The sequence below is a fragment of the Strix uralensis genome, chromosome 10 (assembly GCF_047716275.1).
Source record: "Strix uralensis isolate ZFMK-TIS-50842 chromosome 10, bStrUra1, whole genome shotgun sequence".
NCBI lineage: Eukaryota > Metazoa > Chordata > Aves > Strigiformes > Strigidae > Strix > Strix uralensis.
This window is the reverse complement of record NC_133981.1, coordinates 25,358,328-25,370,094: the sequence shown is the minus strand read 5'-3', so window position 1 is coordinate 25,370,094 and position 11,767 is coordinate 25,358,328. Positions and strand designations below refer to the sequence as shown.

Below are 11,767 nucleotides of genomic sequence, written 5' to 3'. Positions count from 1 at the left end.
GTTACAGCTCTCGAGCGCAGCAGCCCGGGGATGGGGCTGAGCCAGTGGCAGTGGGAGGGGAGCCCCCGTGCCCAGCCCTGCCTGGCTGCCAGAGAGCGGCTGCACCTCAGGGAGCCTCAAGCCTCTCCCTGTTTTTCTTGTAGGATCTGCCCCGTCCCCTCCCTCCCCTTGACGTGTGTCCCGTCAACGCAAGAGCTGCTGAGCTATGGCTGAGGGGTGGCTGAGCTGCCAGTGGGCAGGAGAGACCAGAAGGCAGGCGGCTGGCATGGGGGACTCGGGCCGCCGGGTAGACAGCGTGACCAGCCTCATGTGGCTGCTGGACTTCTCAGTCAAGGACACCGGCATACCCGGTCCCATCGACGGTCCCGGCATCCCCAGCTTTGCTTCCCCGTGCTCGCCCCTGGCCGCTGACCTGGCATGTGTGGGCACGTCCCACGCTCCCTGCAAGCCCATCTCCTCCTCCACCTCAAGGACAGCACACCACACCGTGGCCACGCACCCTCAGCTCATGGACGACGTGGACTACAAGACCAACCCGCACGTCAAGCCCCCCTACTCCTACGCCAGCCTCATCTGCATGGCGATGGAAGCCAGCGATAAGCCCCACATCACCCTCTCTGCCATCTACAAGTGGATTACCAACAACTTCTGCTATTTCAGACACGCTGATCCCACCTGGCAGGCAGGAGATGTGGAGACCCCTTGCTTGTTCTCTCTCCCCGCAGGGCTGGGGAGGCCTTTCCACAGCTTCCAGCGGGCAAGGCGAGCTCCTGTGGGGGTACTGGATCCCACTGGGAGCAGAGCGGCACCAGCAGCCGGTGGGGAAGGGCTGTAACAGGAAACTGTCCCCAGCTCCACCTTCCTGGAACTCTCACGGGGTCCTGAGTCCCTCGGGGCTGAGCAGACACGAAATCACCAGGTTGAGCATCTCAGGGTGCTGAGGACCAGGCGTAGGAAAGGATCCCCAGGGAGATGCCGCTTGTTGGACAAAGTCCTCACTGGGCAGGTTCCGAGCAGAAGTGCTGCTGCTTTCCAAGCAGGCCAGAGGGCAGGTCTGTCCCCTTGGACAGGCAAAGGAGGCTCCATCACTGTGACGAGCTGGGGAGGCCTCAGAGGGGAGCCTGAGAGAGGGCCCGTAGGGCTGCTGTCCCCAGCGAGCACCAGCGTGTCCCCAGGCAGTAGGGGACAGCCCCGTGGCTCACCAGCTGTGGGGGCTTCTCCCAGCCACCTTGGCTCACTGCCCTCCTCCATCACGCAAGAGGACCTCCAGCATGTGACGCTCTCTAGGATGTGGCAGGGCAGGAGGGACCCGGGTGGCTCATCCCTCTGTTCCGGTTATTCCCAGCCCAAATCCGCAGTGTGCCAATGATCCCGGCGGCTGGGGCTCACCCAGGCAGGGCTGGGCAAAACCACTGCAGACCCCCTGCCCAGGCGTTGTCCACCTTCTCCCCAGGCAGGTGGGTCTCTGACGGCTCTTGAAGCCCATCACGGGGAAGGGAACCCCCTGCTTCCTCTCCGGGGCCACCTGGGTCCCCTGGCTTCCCCTGTGCTGGGGGGACCTCAGGGAGCGAGGAGGGAGGATGAGCTGTGTGCCAGCGGGCTGACTTTCTCCTGCAAACTCATGGCTGGAGGATCATCATGGTTTTAATTAAGGGGTGCTTTCCAAAGAGAAAGAAGGTTTCCAGTCCCTCTCTGCAGGGATGCAGGGGGTTCACAGGATTCTTGCAGGCAGGAATGATAAATATGTTCTCCGACCGGGTGATAATGGAGGGCAGCCCAGGCTGAATGAAGTTTGGCATGGGGAGGGCAGATGGGGAACAGAGAATGCAGCTTGCAAGTCTCTGACCCTTGTAAAAGAGTTACCACAGCCTGGATTGTTTGCAGGGTTATCTGTGTTCCTGCTGACGATGCCACCTCCCGCGGCGCTGCCATGTGTTGCCACTTGTAATGGGGTCCTGGCCCCAGCAGGGTAAAGACCCTCCTCTCCTTCCTTAGCCATGGAGGAGGACCTGCCCTCCTCCAGCTTAGCTCCATGCCTGGAGCAAATCTGGCTGGGTCCTGCCAGTACTCTGCATGACCCACAGCCCCATGGCCAGCAGTTACAGCCAAGGACAGTTGCTCCAAAGTTCCTCTTGGTTGGCAAGTCCTCGCTGGACCTCTTGGCTCTGCCACCTCTGGCTGGACCAGACAAGAGGCAAGAAAACTCTGCCAGTGACTTGGGGCAGGGGACTTTCTGCTGGGCATGTAGCCCGGGATGGCTTGACGTTGCTGTTTCTGCTGTCTTTTTCCCAAAGTTCCTTGCTGAAAATGGCCTTTTCCACCAGCCTCTGCACACAGGTAGTGTCTGCAGCAGCAGACAAGCATTCAGCATTGGTTTTTTTCTTTGTTGGGTCTAGAATTCCATCTGGCACAACCCCTCCTTGAACAAGCGCTTCATCAGGGTGCCTCGGGAGAAGGGCGAGCCAGGGAAAAGTGGGTTTTGAAAGCTGGACCCCCAGTACGCCAACCAGCTCAAGAATGGTGCCTCCAAAAAATGGAGAATGACCCCAGTGCAGCTCCACCCGACCTTCACCGAAAGAGCCCAGCCAGAAGCACAGTGCGTCGCCAGCCCAGCTGCTTCGGCTCCCGCCTCCAAGAACATCCTCAACGTCAGCGTGGAGTCGCAGCAGCTGCTGGAAGAGTTTGAAGAAGTCACCGGCGACCTGAACTCCAATCCAGCAGGGCACAAGCACAAGCAGCCCTCGCTCCAGCAAGTGGCGAAGGCACCCCAGCTTTCCAGCTCTGCCTTGCTGAGCCAGGGTGAGCAGCCTGAGCTGGGATTGCTGGAAGGGGACTTGGACTGGGAAGCCATCTTTGACACCAGCTGGAATGGGGAATTCTCCCTTTTTGAGGATCTGGAGCTCACGCCTCTAAACAAGCCCACGAAAGTCAACCTGGACTTGGCAGCAGACGAGCAGCACATGGACTGTGCCCAGGGGCAGGAGCAGGTCCTCACCGAATCCAACCAGAACAACCTCGAGTTTGAAACCTTGATAGCCACTTCCTCCTACAGCATGCCTGGGATGAAGATGACCTCTCCGACTATGTCAACATCAAGCATTTTTTTGAGCCCAGCGATGCCTCTTTGCCAGCGGATGGGAGTGACTGGAGCATTCTGGCATCTCTTATGTAAGAGGGCAGACACCCTTCAAAGCCCACACAGACTTTAGGAGGACACTCCCCCCATGCTGCTGGCACTCCCAAGGGACAAGATTTTCCAGAGACAGAGACATCTACATTGCCTTTGACCAGCTTCATTGTCAGATGATTTACGGGGGGGGGAAACACCAGAGGGAGGAAAAAATACCACCACAAGAACTGCTTGCTTTATCTTTAAAGGACACATCAGCAGTCTCTAGTACATGAGTTTCCCCCATGAAGAAATAGAACACTATTTCTTTTTTTACTTTTAAAGGAAGGAATGTGAATTATATATATATTTTAATTTAGATATTTATATAGTTAGTTTGTCAGTTCGTCAGTTAGTTAGTTAGCTATTTTCCATGGACAGGACATATGTTCCTTCAGGGCTAAAGGAGAGCACCTGTTAAATCCCATCCAAGACACAAGATTCCTGGTGGTTTGGGACTTGATAGGCTAAGTGCAATTCCCTCCCCATTGGTCTGTTTCTCTTTCCTTTTTCTGTTTAGAGTAGTTGGTAGGTATAGTGTGATAATTAGCTAGCAAGTAGATAGGAGTCCTTTCTGGATTCTCCCAGGTTCAACCTCCCTCCCAATTTATGCTTAAAGAAGAAAAGGTTTCTAAATTCAGCACGTTAGCTTTTTTATTTGTTTTTCTCTAATCTATTAAGTATGATCTATTCAAAGAAACCTCTCTTTTTAGCACAGGCATTTCTTAATAGCGGGGTGATAGGGAAAATGCAGTTTGGGTCTGGGTTGAGTTGGTGTGGCGGTGTTTTGGTAGCAGGCGAGGGGCTACAGGGGTGGCTCCTGTGAGAATCTGCTGGAAGCTTCCCTGGCTCCAAGTCAGCCCTGCTGCTCGCCAAGGCTGAGCCCATCAGCGATGGTGGTAGTGCCTCTGTGAGAAGATATTTAAGACCTGGGGGGAAAAAAACCCCAAGAAACTGCTGGAAAACCTGCAGCAGGGGGAGGAGTGGGGTGTGAGAGAAATCCCTATGCAGACCCCAAGGTCAGGGCAGAAGGAGGGGCGGGAGGGGCTTCGGGTGCTGGAACAGAGAATTCCCTGCAGCCCGTGGGGCAGCCCGTGGTGAGGCAGCTGTGTCCCGCACCCAGGGAGGTTAACGGTGGGGCAGATGCCCACCTGCAGCCTGGGGAGGACCCCACGCTGGAGTAGGGGGATGCCCAAAACAGGCTGTGACCCTGTGGGGGACCCACGGCTGGAAGCAGGGGGAGAGTGCGAGTGGACGGCAGTCATGGGCCACTGGGCTTCTCGCCTCCATCACTGGCGGTGGCCGGCTGTGGCAGGTGCATCCGCCCAGTGAAAAGAGAGCTTCCTGGCTGCTGAAACGTGGCAGCTTTTGGCTGTCTTTGTTTTCAAGGTCTCGCGGTAGTTGAGACCTTTGACCAATGGGAGCCGCTATTGACTACAGGTCAGATTTGGTCTGGGTATAAACGGAGTCCCTTGGGGGAGCCATTTTGAGCTCGTCCCCCTGGAGCTGCACGCTGCGGTCAGAGGACTCTCCCCTTGGGTTCGGGACGCCGCCCAGGGAAACTCCTCGAGGTGCCTTGGGTTGGGACACTGCCCTGAGCAGGTCCTCAAGGTTGAGAGCCCTCACTTTCTAGGTGAGTGATAGTGCTTTTTGGGTTGTCGTTAAACCCTAGGGAGTGAAGCTTTGTTTACGTTTGGGGTTGCCGTTAAACCCCTGGGGTGTGAGGCTTTGTTTTACGTTTCGGGTTCCCGTTAAACCCCAGAAAGTGAAGTTTGCATTTGGGGTTGCCGTTAAACCCCTGGGGAGTGGGGTTTTGTAAAGTGTTTTGGGTTATTGTTAAACCCCAGAAAGTTATTCTGTCCTCCTCTTGCGGACATTCGGATCTGTAATCTACGGAGGGCTGATTGGTGGTTTTATTAAAAAAAAAAATTTTTTTTTTTTTTAAATTGGTGGTGGGTTGCTTATTTGGAAGCCTCCGTAACAATGACCAATGGTGATGTGGATGTGGCAGTGACTCGGGGGTGGCCAAGGAGCGCTGGGGGGTGCTGCTTGCCCTGGGACCGCCCACAATCCTCTCCCGCACATTCCCTCCGAGGTGGCTTCGCAGCAGCCTGACCATGGTGAGAAGGGGAGGACGGGGCCCCTGAGATGGTGAGTGGAGCAGGAGAGGCTGGCGGGGCTGGGGGCTCCTCCTCCGAGCAGGGGGGATGGGGGGGCTCCCAGTCTTGTCCCAAAAGTGGGGTCGCTTACCCAGTGTGCTGGACACCAACACCCCCCCAAGCAGATGAATGGATTTATTCCATGTCTGCACAAAGAGGGTGCAGGGTGGGAATTCCACCGTGCCAGCATGCTGCCCCAAAGAACTTTGGGGTATTTTTACACTTTGACCACACGAATACACGTGTACTGTAATGACCAGCGGTTAGTTTATTATCAAGGGGGGAGAGACACCCCAATTTCAGCCACCTGACACCACCCCCCCTTCGAACGCAGAGAGGGGGCAGGTGTACGACCTGTGGCTGGACGTGGCCCACTTGGCCCCGCGCCCCATCGGCCTCCACCAGCCCATCCATACCACGGTCACCGACCGCAGCACTCATGCCTTCCTCACCAGTACTGCTCGCTAAATCCCCCAAATTCAGACTTGCATTTTTAGCGTCCAAACCTCACTTCTCGGGCAGAGCGCAGCGATTTAGGGTCCAAAGCTCCACTGATAGTGTCCAAAGGCTCACTTTTCCTTTCCTAAGCGTTAGCTTTGGCTTCCAAAGCCTCATTTTGATGCTCCAGGGCCTCATTTTGATGGTCCACAGGCTTAACTGTAGTCTGCAGAATCTCCTGTGAAGGAGTTTGCGTGTGCCCCCGTGGGAGGTGCGTTCTACAAGCGCACGTGTGGCTGGGTGCACGCTGTGAGCTTGCAGGTGGGCGCAGGGGTGGGTGCAGACGGGGCGCGTGCGTGCGTGCGGGGTGTGTGGGTGGGTGCGTTCGTCGTGCGTGCGTGCTGCAGCATGTGCACGCGCTGCCTGTGCGCGTGTGGTGTGTGTGTGTGTGTGCGCGTGCTCACTTGGGGTGTGTGTGAACACCGTGCGTTGCGCTCCATGTTGCAGACGTGTGTCTTGGAGTACGGGTGTGCGCACGCTGCGGGTGTGCATCACACCTTCTCTTTGTACCCCACGTGTGTCTCTAGGGAGTGTGTGTGTGTGTGTGTGTGCGCGTGCCCCAAAGCTGTCTGCGTGTCACATTGATTTTCCTGTCCTCTTTCTAGCCCCGATGTGCCGGTCTTCTCTGTGCCATGGTGGCTCTGAGCACCCTCGTCTCCGACCAGGCTCGGGTTCAGCTCTTCTGAGTGACTCTTTCCCTTTGTGCCCGACCTGGCTGCCTGCAGCCTCATTTTGCAGGTGCCAGGCATGGAATCCTTGCCTTGCACAGGAGACTGAATTGGACTGCAGCATGGTTAGCTGTGAAACTTGGCAACTTTAATTCAAGAACTGGAACGCTCAACTGGAGCGTTTGTGTGTGTGGGCAGGACCGAGCAGCCTTTGGCAGTGAGGCTGCCTTTGGATCAGCAGGCAGTGCCCCAGCAGGAGATGGTCATGTTGCGCTGCAGCTTGAGCTGGGTCCTGCTCATGCTGCTGCTGGAGTCTTTTTCCCCCACAGGACCTGCAGGAGCTCCTGCAGCAGCTTAAAGAATTCCACCAGCTTCTGGCGTGGAAATGGACAGGGCGTAGAGCTGCCGGCTTGCGTTGGTATTGGGCTCGGCCTCTGAAAGGGGGTCGATGTGAAGACTGGCCGTGGCGTTGGAGTAGCCGTTGCTGCTGGGTGCAGCCCCATCTGTACCAGGATCCAGTCATAAAAGTGCTGAGTGGAGGTGTAGACTCCAGGCCGTTTTGGTCTTGCGCAGCCTTTCCCCCAGCTGGTCACCCCAACAAGCCAGAAGTGGTCAGCATTGTTATCTTTGCAGACAAGAGGACCACCGCTGTCACCCTGCAGCAGAGGAGAGAGGGAGGGTTCAGGTGGTGTCGGGTGGCGGGTGGCAGCACTAGGGCTGGCTCCTTCTCTCTGCCAGCACCTGCCAGGGCTGTATCCGCTGCACAGAGAGGCTCTGCTCAGGTGGTGGGGCCTGCAGAACCTTGTCAGGGAGAGGGTAGTAAGCCTGTGGGGTAGGGCTGTCTCTCATCTCTGCACAGTGATGCTGGCTGTGTGCAAGAGGGATGTTTTGGGATTGGGATCTGGACCTCGGGGCTGCCAGGAGCGCTGGATGGGCTTTCTGGGCAGAGTCCCGGGCCTCTGGAACCAGTGGGGCCCTGGGCAAGGGCCTGCAGCTGGGGAAGGGGAGGTGAGCCCCGCCAGCGGCGGGGACCCAGCGGTGGGAGGGCGACTGGCCAGGCAAAGCCTGCGGCGGGGTGTGTCTGGGCGGCTGTACCAGGGCTGCCTGTGCCGCTGGGCGCTGCCTTGTCGCAGGCTCCTACCTGGCAGGTGTCGATGTTGCCCTGCGGGTAGCCAGCGCACAGGTTGTGGGGGTGGACGTCCCCTGCGTACCACCGGCTACTGTTGCAGAGGTTGACGTTGATGAGGTGGACCTTGGCCTCCTGCAGGACATCTGTTGATCCTCCAGCTGTGAGCACAGAAAGGAATTAACACCCAGCAGCTCGTTGCCAGGTCTCCTGCCCTGTCTGGGTGAACCCCTTCCCTGGGGCTTGGCTTTGCATCGTGACAGGCGCTGCACCGGCGTTGCCCTTCTGTCTGGCCTTGGGCCCTGGGCCAGGCCCATCTCTCTATGGGCACACGTCCCTGCAGCCGCACTCTGGCTCTCGCCCCTGCTGTCAGGAAGCCCAGCCCGCCTCCCCCGTGTGCCAAGCTCGCACTCAGGACACGAGCACTTTTGGGAACTCACCTCTCGCCGTCGTGGACCCCCAGCCACTGACGTAGCAGGTTGTCAGCTCTGACACTCGCAGGGAGGCGTCGGGCACGCAGGCGAGCTGTACGTAGTAGCCACACTGCACAGGCTGGTCCAACTCCAGCAGCGCAATATCGTTCTCCTCCGAGATACTACTGTAGCGTTCGTGAACCACCAGCCGTTTAATACTGCGCACTTGAGCCTCCGGGCCCAGATGAGTCAACCAGGTGGCCCCGATCACCACGCGCCACATGGTGATGTGCCTGGAAGGCAGATGGGGAGAGGGCTCGGAGGGAGAGGAGCCACGTGCTGCAGCAGCCCAGCAGTTCCCTGCCCACTGCTTCACACGGGGGAGAGGAAAACAGCGCTCTGGAGGCTGCGGCTGCCCTAGCATGCCTTGGGCTCAAGGCGTGTCGAGCTGGAGGCTGTAGGAAGCCGTGGCAGGAGCCCAGCCCTCTCCTGAGCAGCCTCTCAGCCGGGCTCTGCAGTGCCCAGGCACTGGGTGTACCACAAGGAAAGGGGCCGGGAGTAGCACGTGGTGCTGCGGACGGGGCACCCGCGAGTGCTGGGGGGATATCCCCGTTCCTGGCCCTCCTTACCTGGCCTTGGTGAAGCAGTGGGCTGCTGTGAGGACCCACTGTGGGCTGATGAGGGACCCTCCGCATATGTGCCCCGTGCCTGCTGCCCAGGGAACCTGGATGCTGACGATCCAGGGCCAGGCCCCTGGCTGGGCGTCTGTGCCCCCCACGACGCGCGAGGTGCTGGAGTGAGCAGCCATGGGCCGCAGCCCGCAGGTCCCCCTGTAACCAGAAACTCATCACCATCCTGCTCGATGGCTCGCTGCTGTTCCGGCTGAAGGTCAGCCCTCTGCCCTCCCCAGGGGGCGCTGCATGGACAGCGAGGCCAGGGAGCCCCATGGGGGCGGGCAGGCGTCCGCCCCCGTTTCTGCTTTGGCCCCGCAGGCGAGTTGTGCCAGCAGCCCGGGTGCTGCAAGGAGCCGAGGCTCCCGCGTGGGGCTGGGGAAGCGCTGGTGTGGCCACAGGGGACCAGCGGGCACCCTCCAGGGAACCCCATGAGGTTGCCCAAGCTCCCTCCCAGAGCCTCGGCCCACTTACCCACAGCTGTCCCAGGCGCCGTGCGCAGGCCAGCACAGGGCCAGCAGGATGAGGAGGGGGATCAAACGCATCGCTGCCAGTAGCATGTGCCAGCTGCCAGAACCGAGGGCTTGTCACCACCAGTGCAGCAGCCGACAGAGTGCCCGCAGGGCTCGCGTTGCCCACGGTGCCCTTGGCAACGGGGCTGATGTCACAGAGTCGCTGGTTCCGGGGGCTGGGCACGGTGGTCTCTAGGGGCGGGGGGGGCCACAACATGGGGGTTTCCAAGCAGGAGGGGAGGCAGAAGCTGGGATCGGACACCCCCGACAGACCCCGCTGAATGCTCTACTTGCGCGACGGGGTGTGCAGGCCCCGTGGCAGGCAGCAGCGCCCCGCCCCCAGCACCGCCTGCCAACAGTGAGCAGGAAAAATCCCAGTGTGGCACCACAGCCTCTTTGGGGAGTTCACTGCCCCCCTGCTCTCTGCAGCCCTTTGCCAACAGGTCCTTCCCAACAAACGTACACCAGAGAACGTGACTACAATACACCATGCGCCATCCACCATCCCACAGTCCACCATCCACCATGAATCATTCACCATCCCACAATTCACCATCCACCATCCACCATCCCAGAATCCACCAGCCACCATGCACAGAACCACAGAATCACAGCATCATCTAGGTTGGAAAAGACCTTGAAGATCACCTAGTCCAACCATTAACCTAACATTGACAGTTCTCAACTACACCATATCCTTAAGCGCTACGTCAACCCAACTCTTAAACCCCTCCAGGGATGGGGACTGCACCCCTGCCCTGGGCAGCCCATTCCAACGCCCAACAACCCCTGCTGGAAAGAAATACTTCCTAATGGCCAGTCTAAACCTTCCCTGGTGAGCTTGAGGCCATTCCCTCTTGTCCTGGCGCTTGTTCCTTGGTTCAAGAGACTCATCCCCCCCCTCTCTGCACCCTCCTTTCAGGTAGTTGTAGAGGGCGATGAGGTCTCCCCTCAGCCTCCTCTTCTCCAGACTAAACCCCCCCCCAGTTCCCTCAGCTGCTCCTCATAAGACCTGTGCTCCAGACCCTGCACCAGCTCCGTTGCCCTTGTCTGGACACGCTCGAGTCATTCAATGGCCTTTTTGGAGTGAGGGGCCCAAAACTGAACAGAGTAATCGAGGGGTGGCCTCACCAGTGCCGAGCACAGGGGAAAGATCCCTTCCCTTGTCCCTGCTGGCCACGCTATTGCTGATACAAGCCAGGATGCCACTGGCCTTCTTGGCCACCTGGGCACACTGCTGGCTCCTGTTCAGCCGGCTGTCAGTCAACACCCCCAGGTCCCTCTCTGACTGGCAGCTCTCCAGCCACTCCTCCCCAAGACTGTAGCGCTGCTGGGGGTTGTTGTGGCCCAAGTGCAGAGCCCGGCATTTGCCCTTAGTGAAACTCCTCCAGTTGGCCTTAGTCCATCGCTCCAGCCTGTCCAGATCTCTCTGCAGAGCCTCCCTACCCTCGAGCAGATCAACACTCCCACCCAACTTGGTGTCATCTGCAAACTTACTGAGGGTGCACTCGATCCCCTCGTCTAGACCATCAATAAAGATGTTAAACAGGAGTGGCCCCACAACCGAGCCCTGGGGGACACCACTCTTTGGGCCCGGCCGTCCAGCCAGTTTTTACCCAGCAAAGCGTGTGCCCATCCAAGCCGCGAGCAGCCACTTTCGCCAGGAGAATGCTGTGGGAAATGGTGTCAAAGGCCTTACTAATGTCAAGGTAGACAACATCCACAGCCTTTCCCTCATGCAATCAGCAGGTCGCCCTGTCGTAGAAGGAGATCAGATTTGTTAAGCAGGACCTGCCTTTCATAAACCCATAAATCCTCCTCTTTGGAGCCCCTCTCCTCAGCAACTGTACATGAGTTCCCCCCATGAAGAAAGCGAACGCTATTTATTTTTTTACTTTTAAAGGAAGGAATGTGAATTATATATATTTTTTTAATTTATATATTTCAGTTTCTTATCATGGGAAACAGACACCCAATTTAAGCCACCTGACACACACACCGCCCCCCACCCCCACCCCCCCCCTTCAAATGCAGAGAGGGGGCAGGTGTACGATCTGTGGCTGGACGTGGCCCACTTGGCCCCGCGCCCCATCGGCCTCCACCAGCCCATCCATACCACGGTCACCGACCGCAGCACTCATGCCTTCCTCACCAGTACTGCTCGCTAAATCCCCCAAATTCAGACTTGCATTTTTAGCGTCCAAACCTCACTTCTCGGGCAGAGCGCAGCGATTTAGGGTCCAAAGCTCCACTGATAGTGTCCAAAGGCTCACTTTTCCTTTCCTAAGCGTTAGCTTTGGCTTCCAAAGCCTCATTTTGATGCTCCAGGGCCTCATTTTGATGGTCCACAGGCTCAACTGTAGTCTGCAGAATCTCCTGTGAAGGAGTTTGCGTGTGCCCCCGTGGGAGGTGCGTTCTACAAGCGCACGTGTGGCTGGGTGCACGCTGTGAGCTTGCAGGTGGGCGCAGGGGTGGGTGCAGACGGGGCGCGTGCGTGCATGCGGGGTGTTTGTGTGGGTGCGTTCGTCGTGCGTGCGTGCTGCAGCATGTG

General features: G+C 58.3%; 1 pseudogene; it reads left to right on the top strand.

Moving 5' to 3' along the window:
* Positions 1–265: 265 nt before the first annotated feature.
* LOC141947758 (forkhead box protein J1-like) lies at positions 266–3,172 on the top strand (annotated as a pseudogene).
* The last annotated feature ends 8,595 nt before the right edge of the window (positions 3,173–11,767 follow it).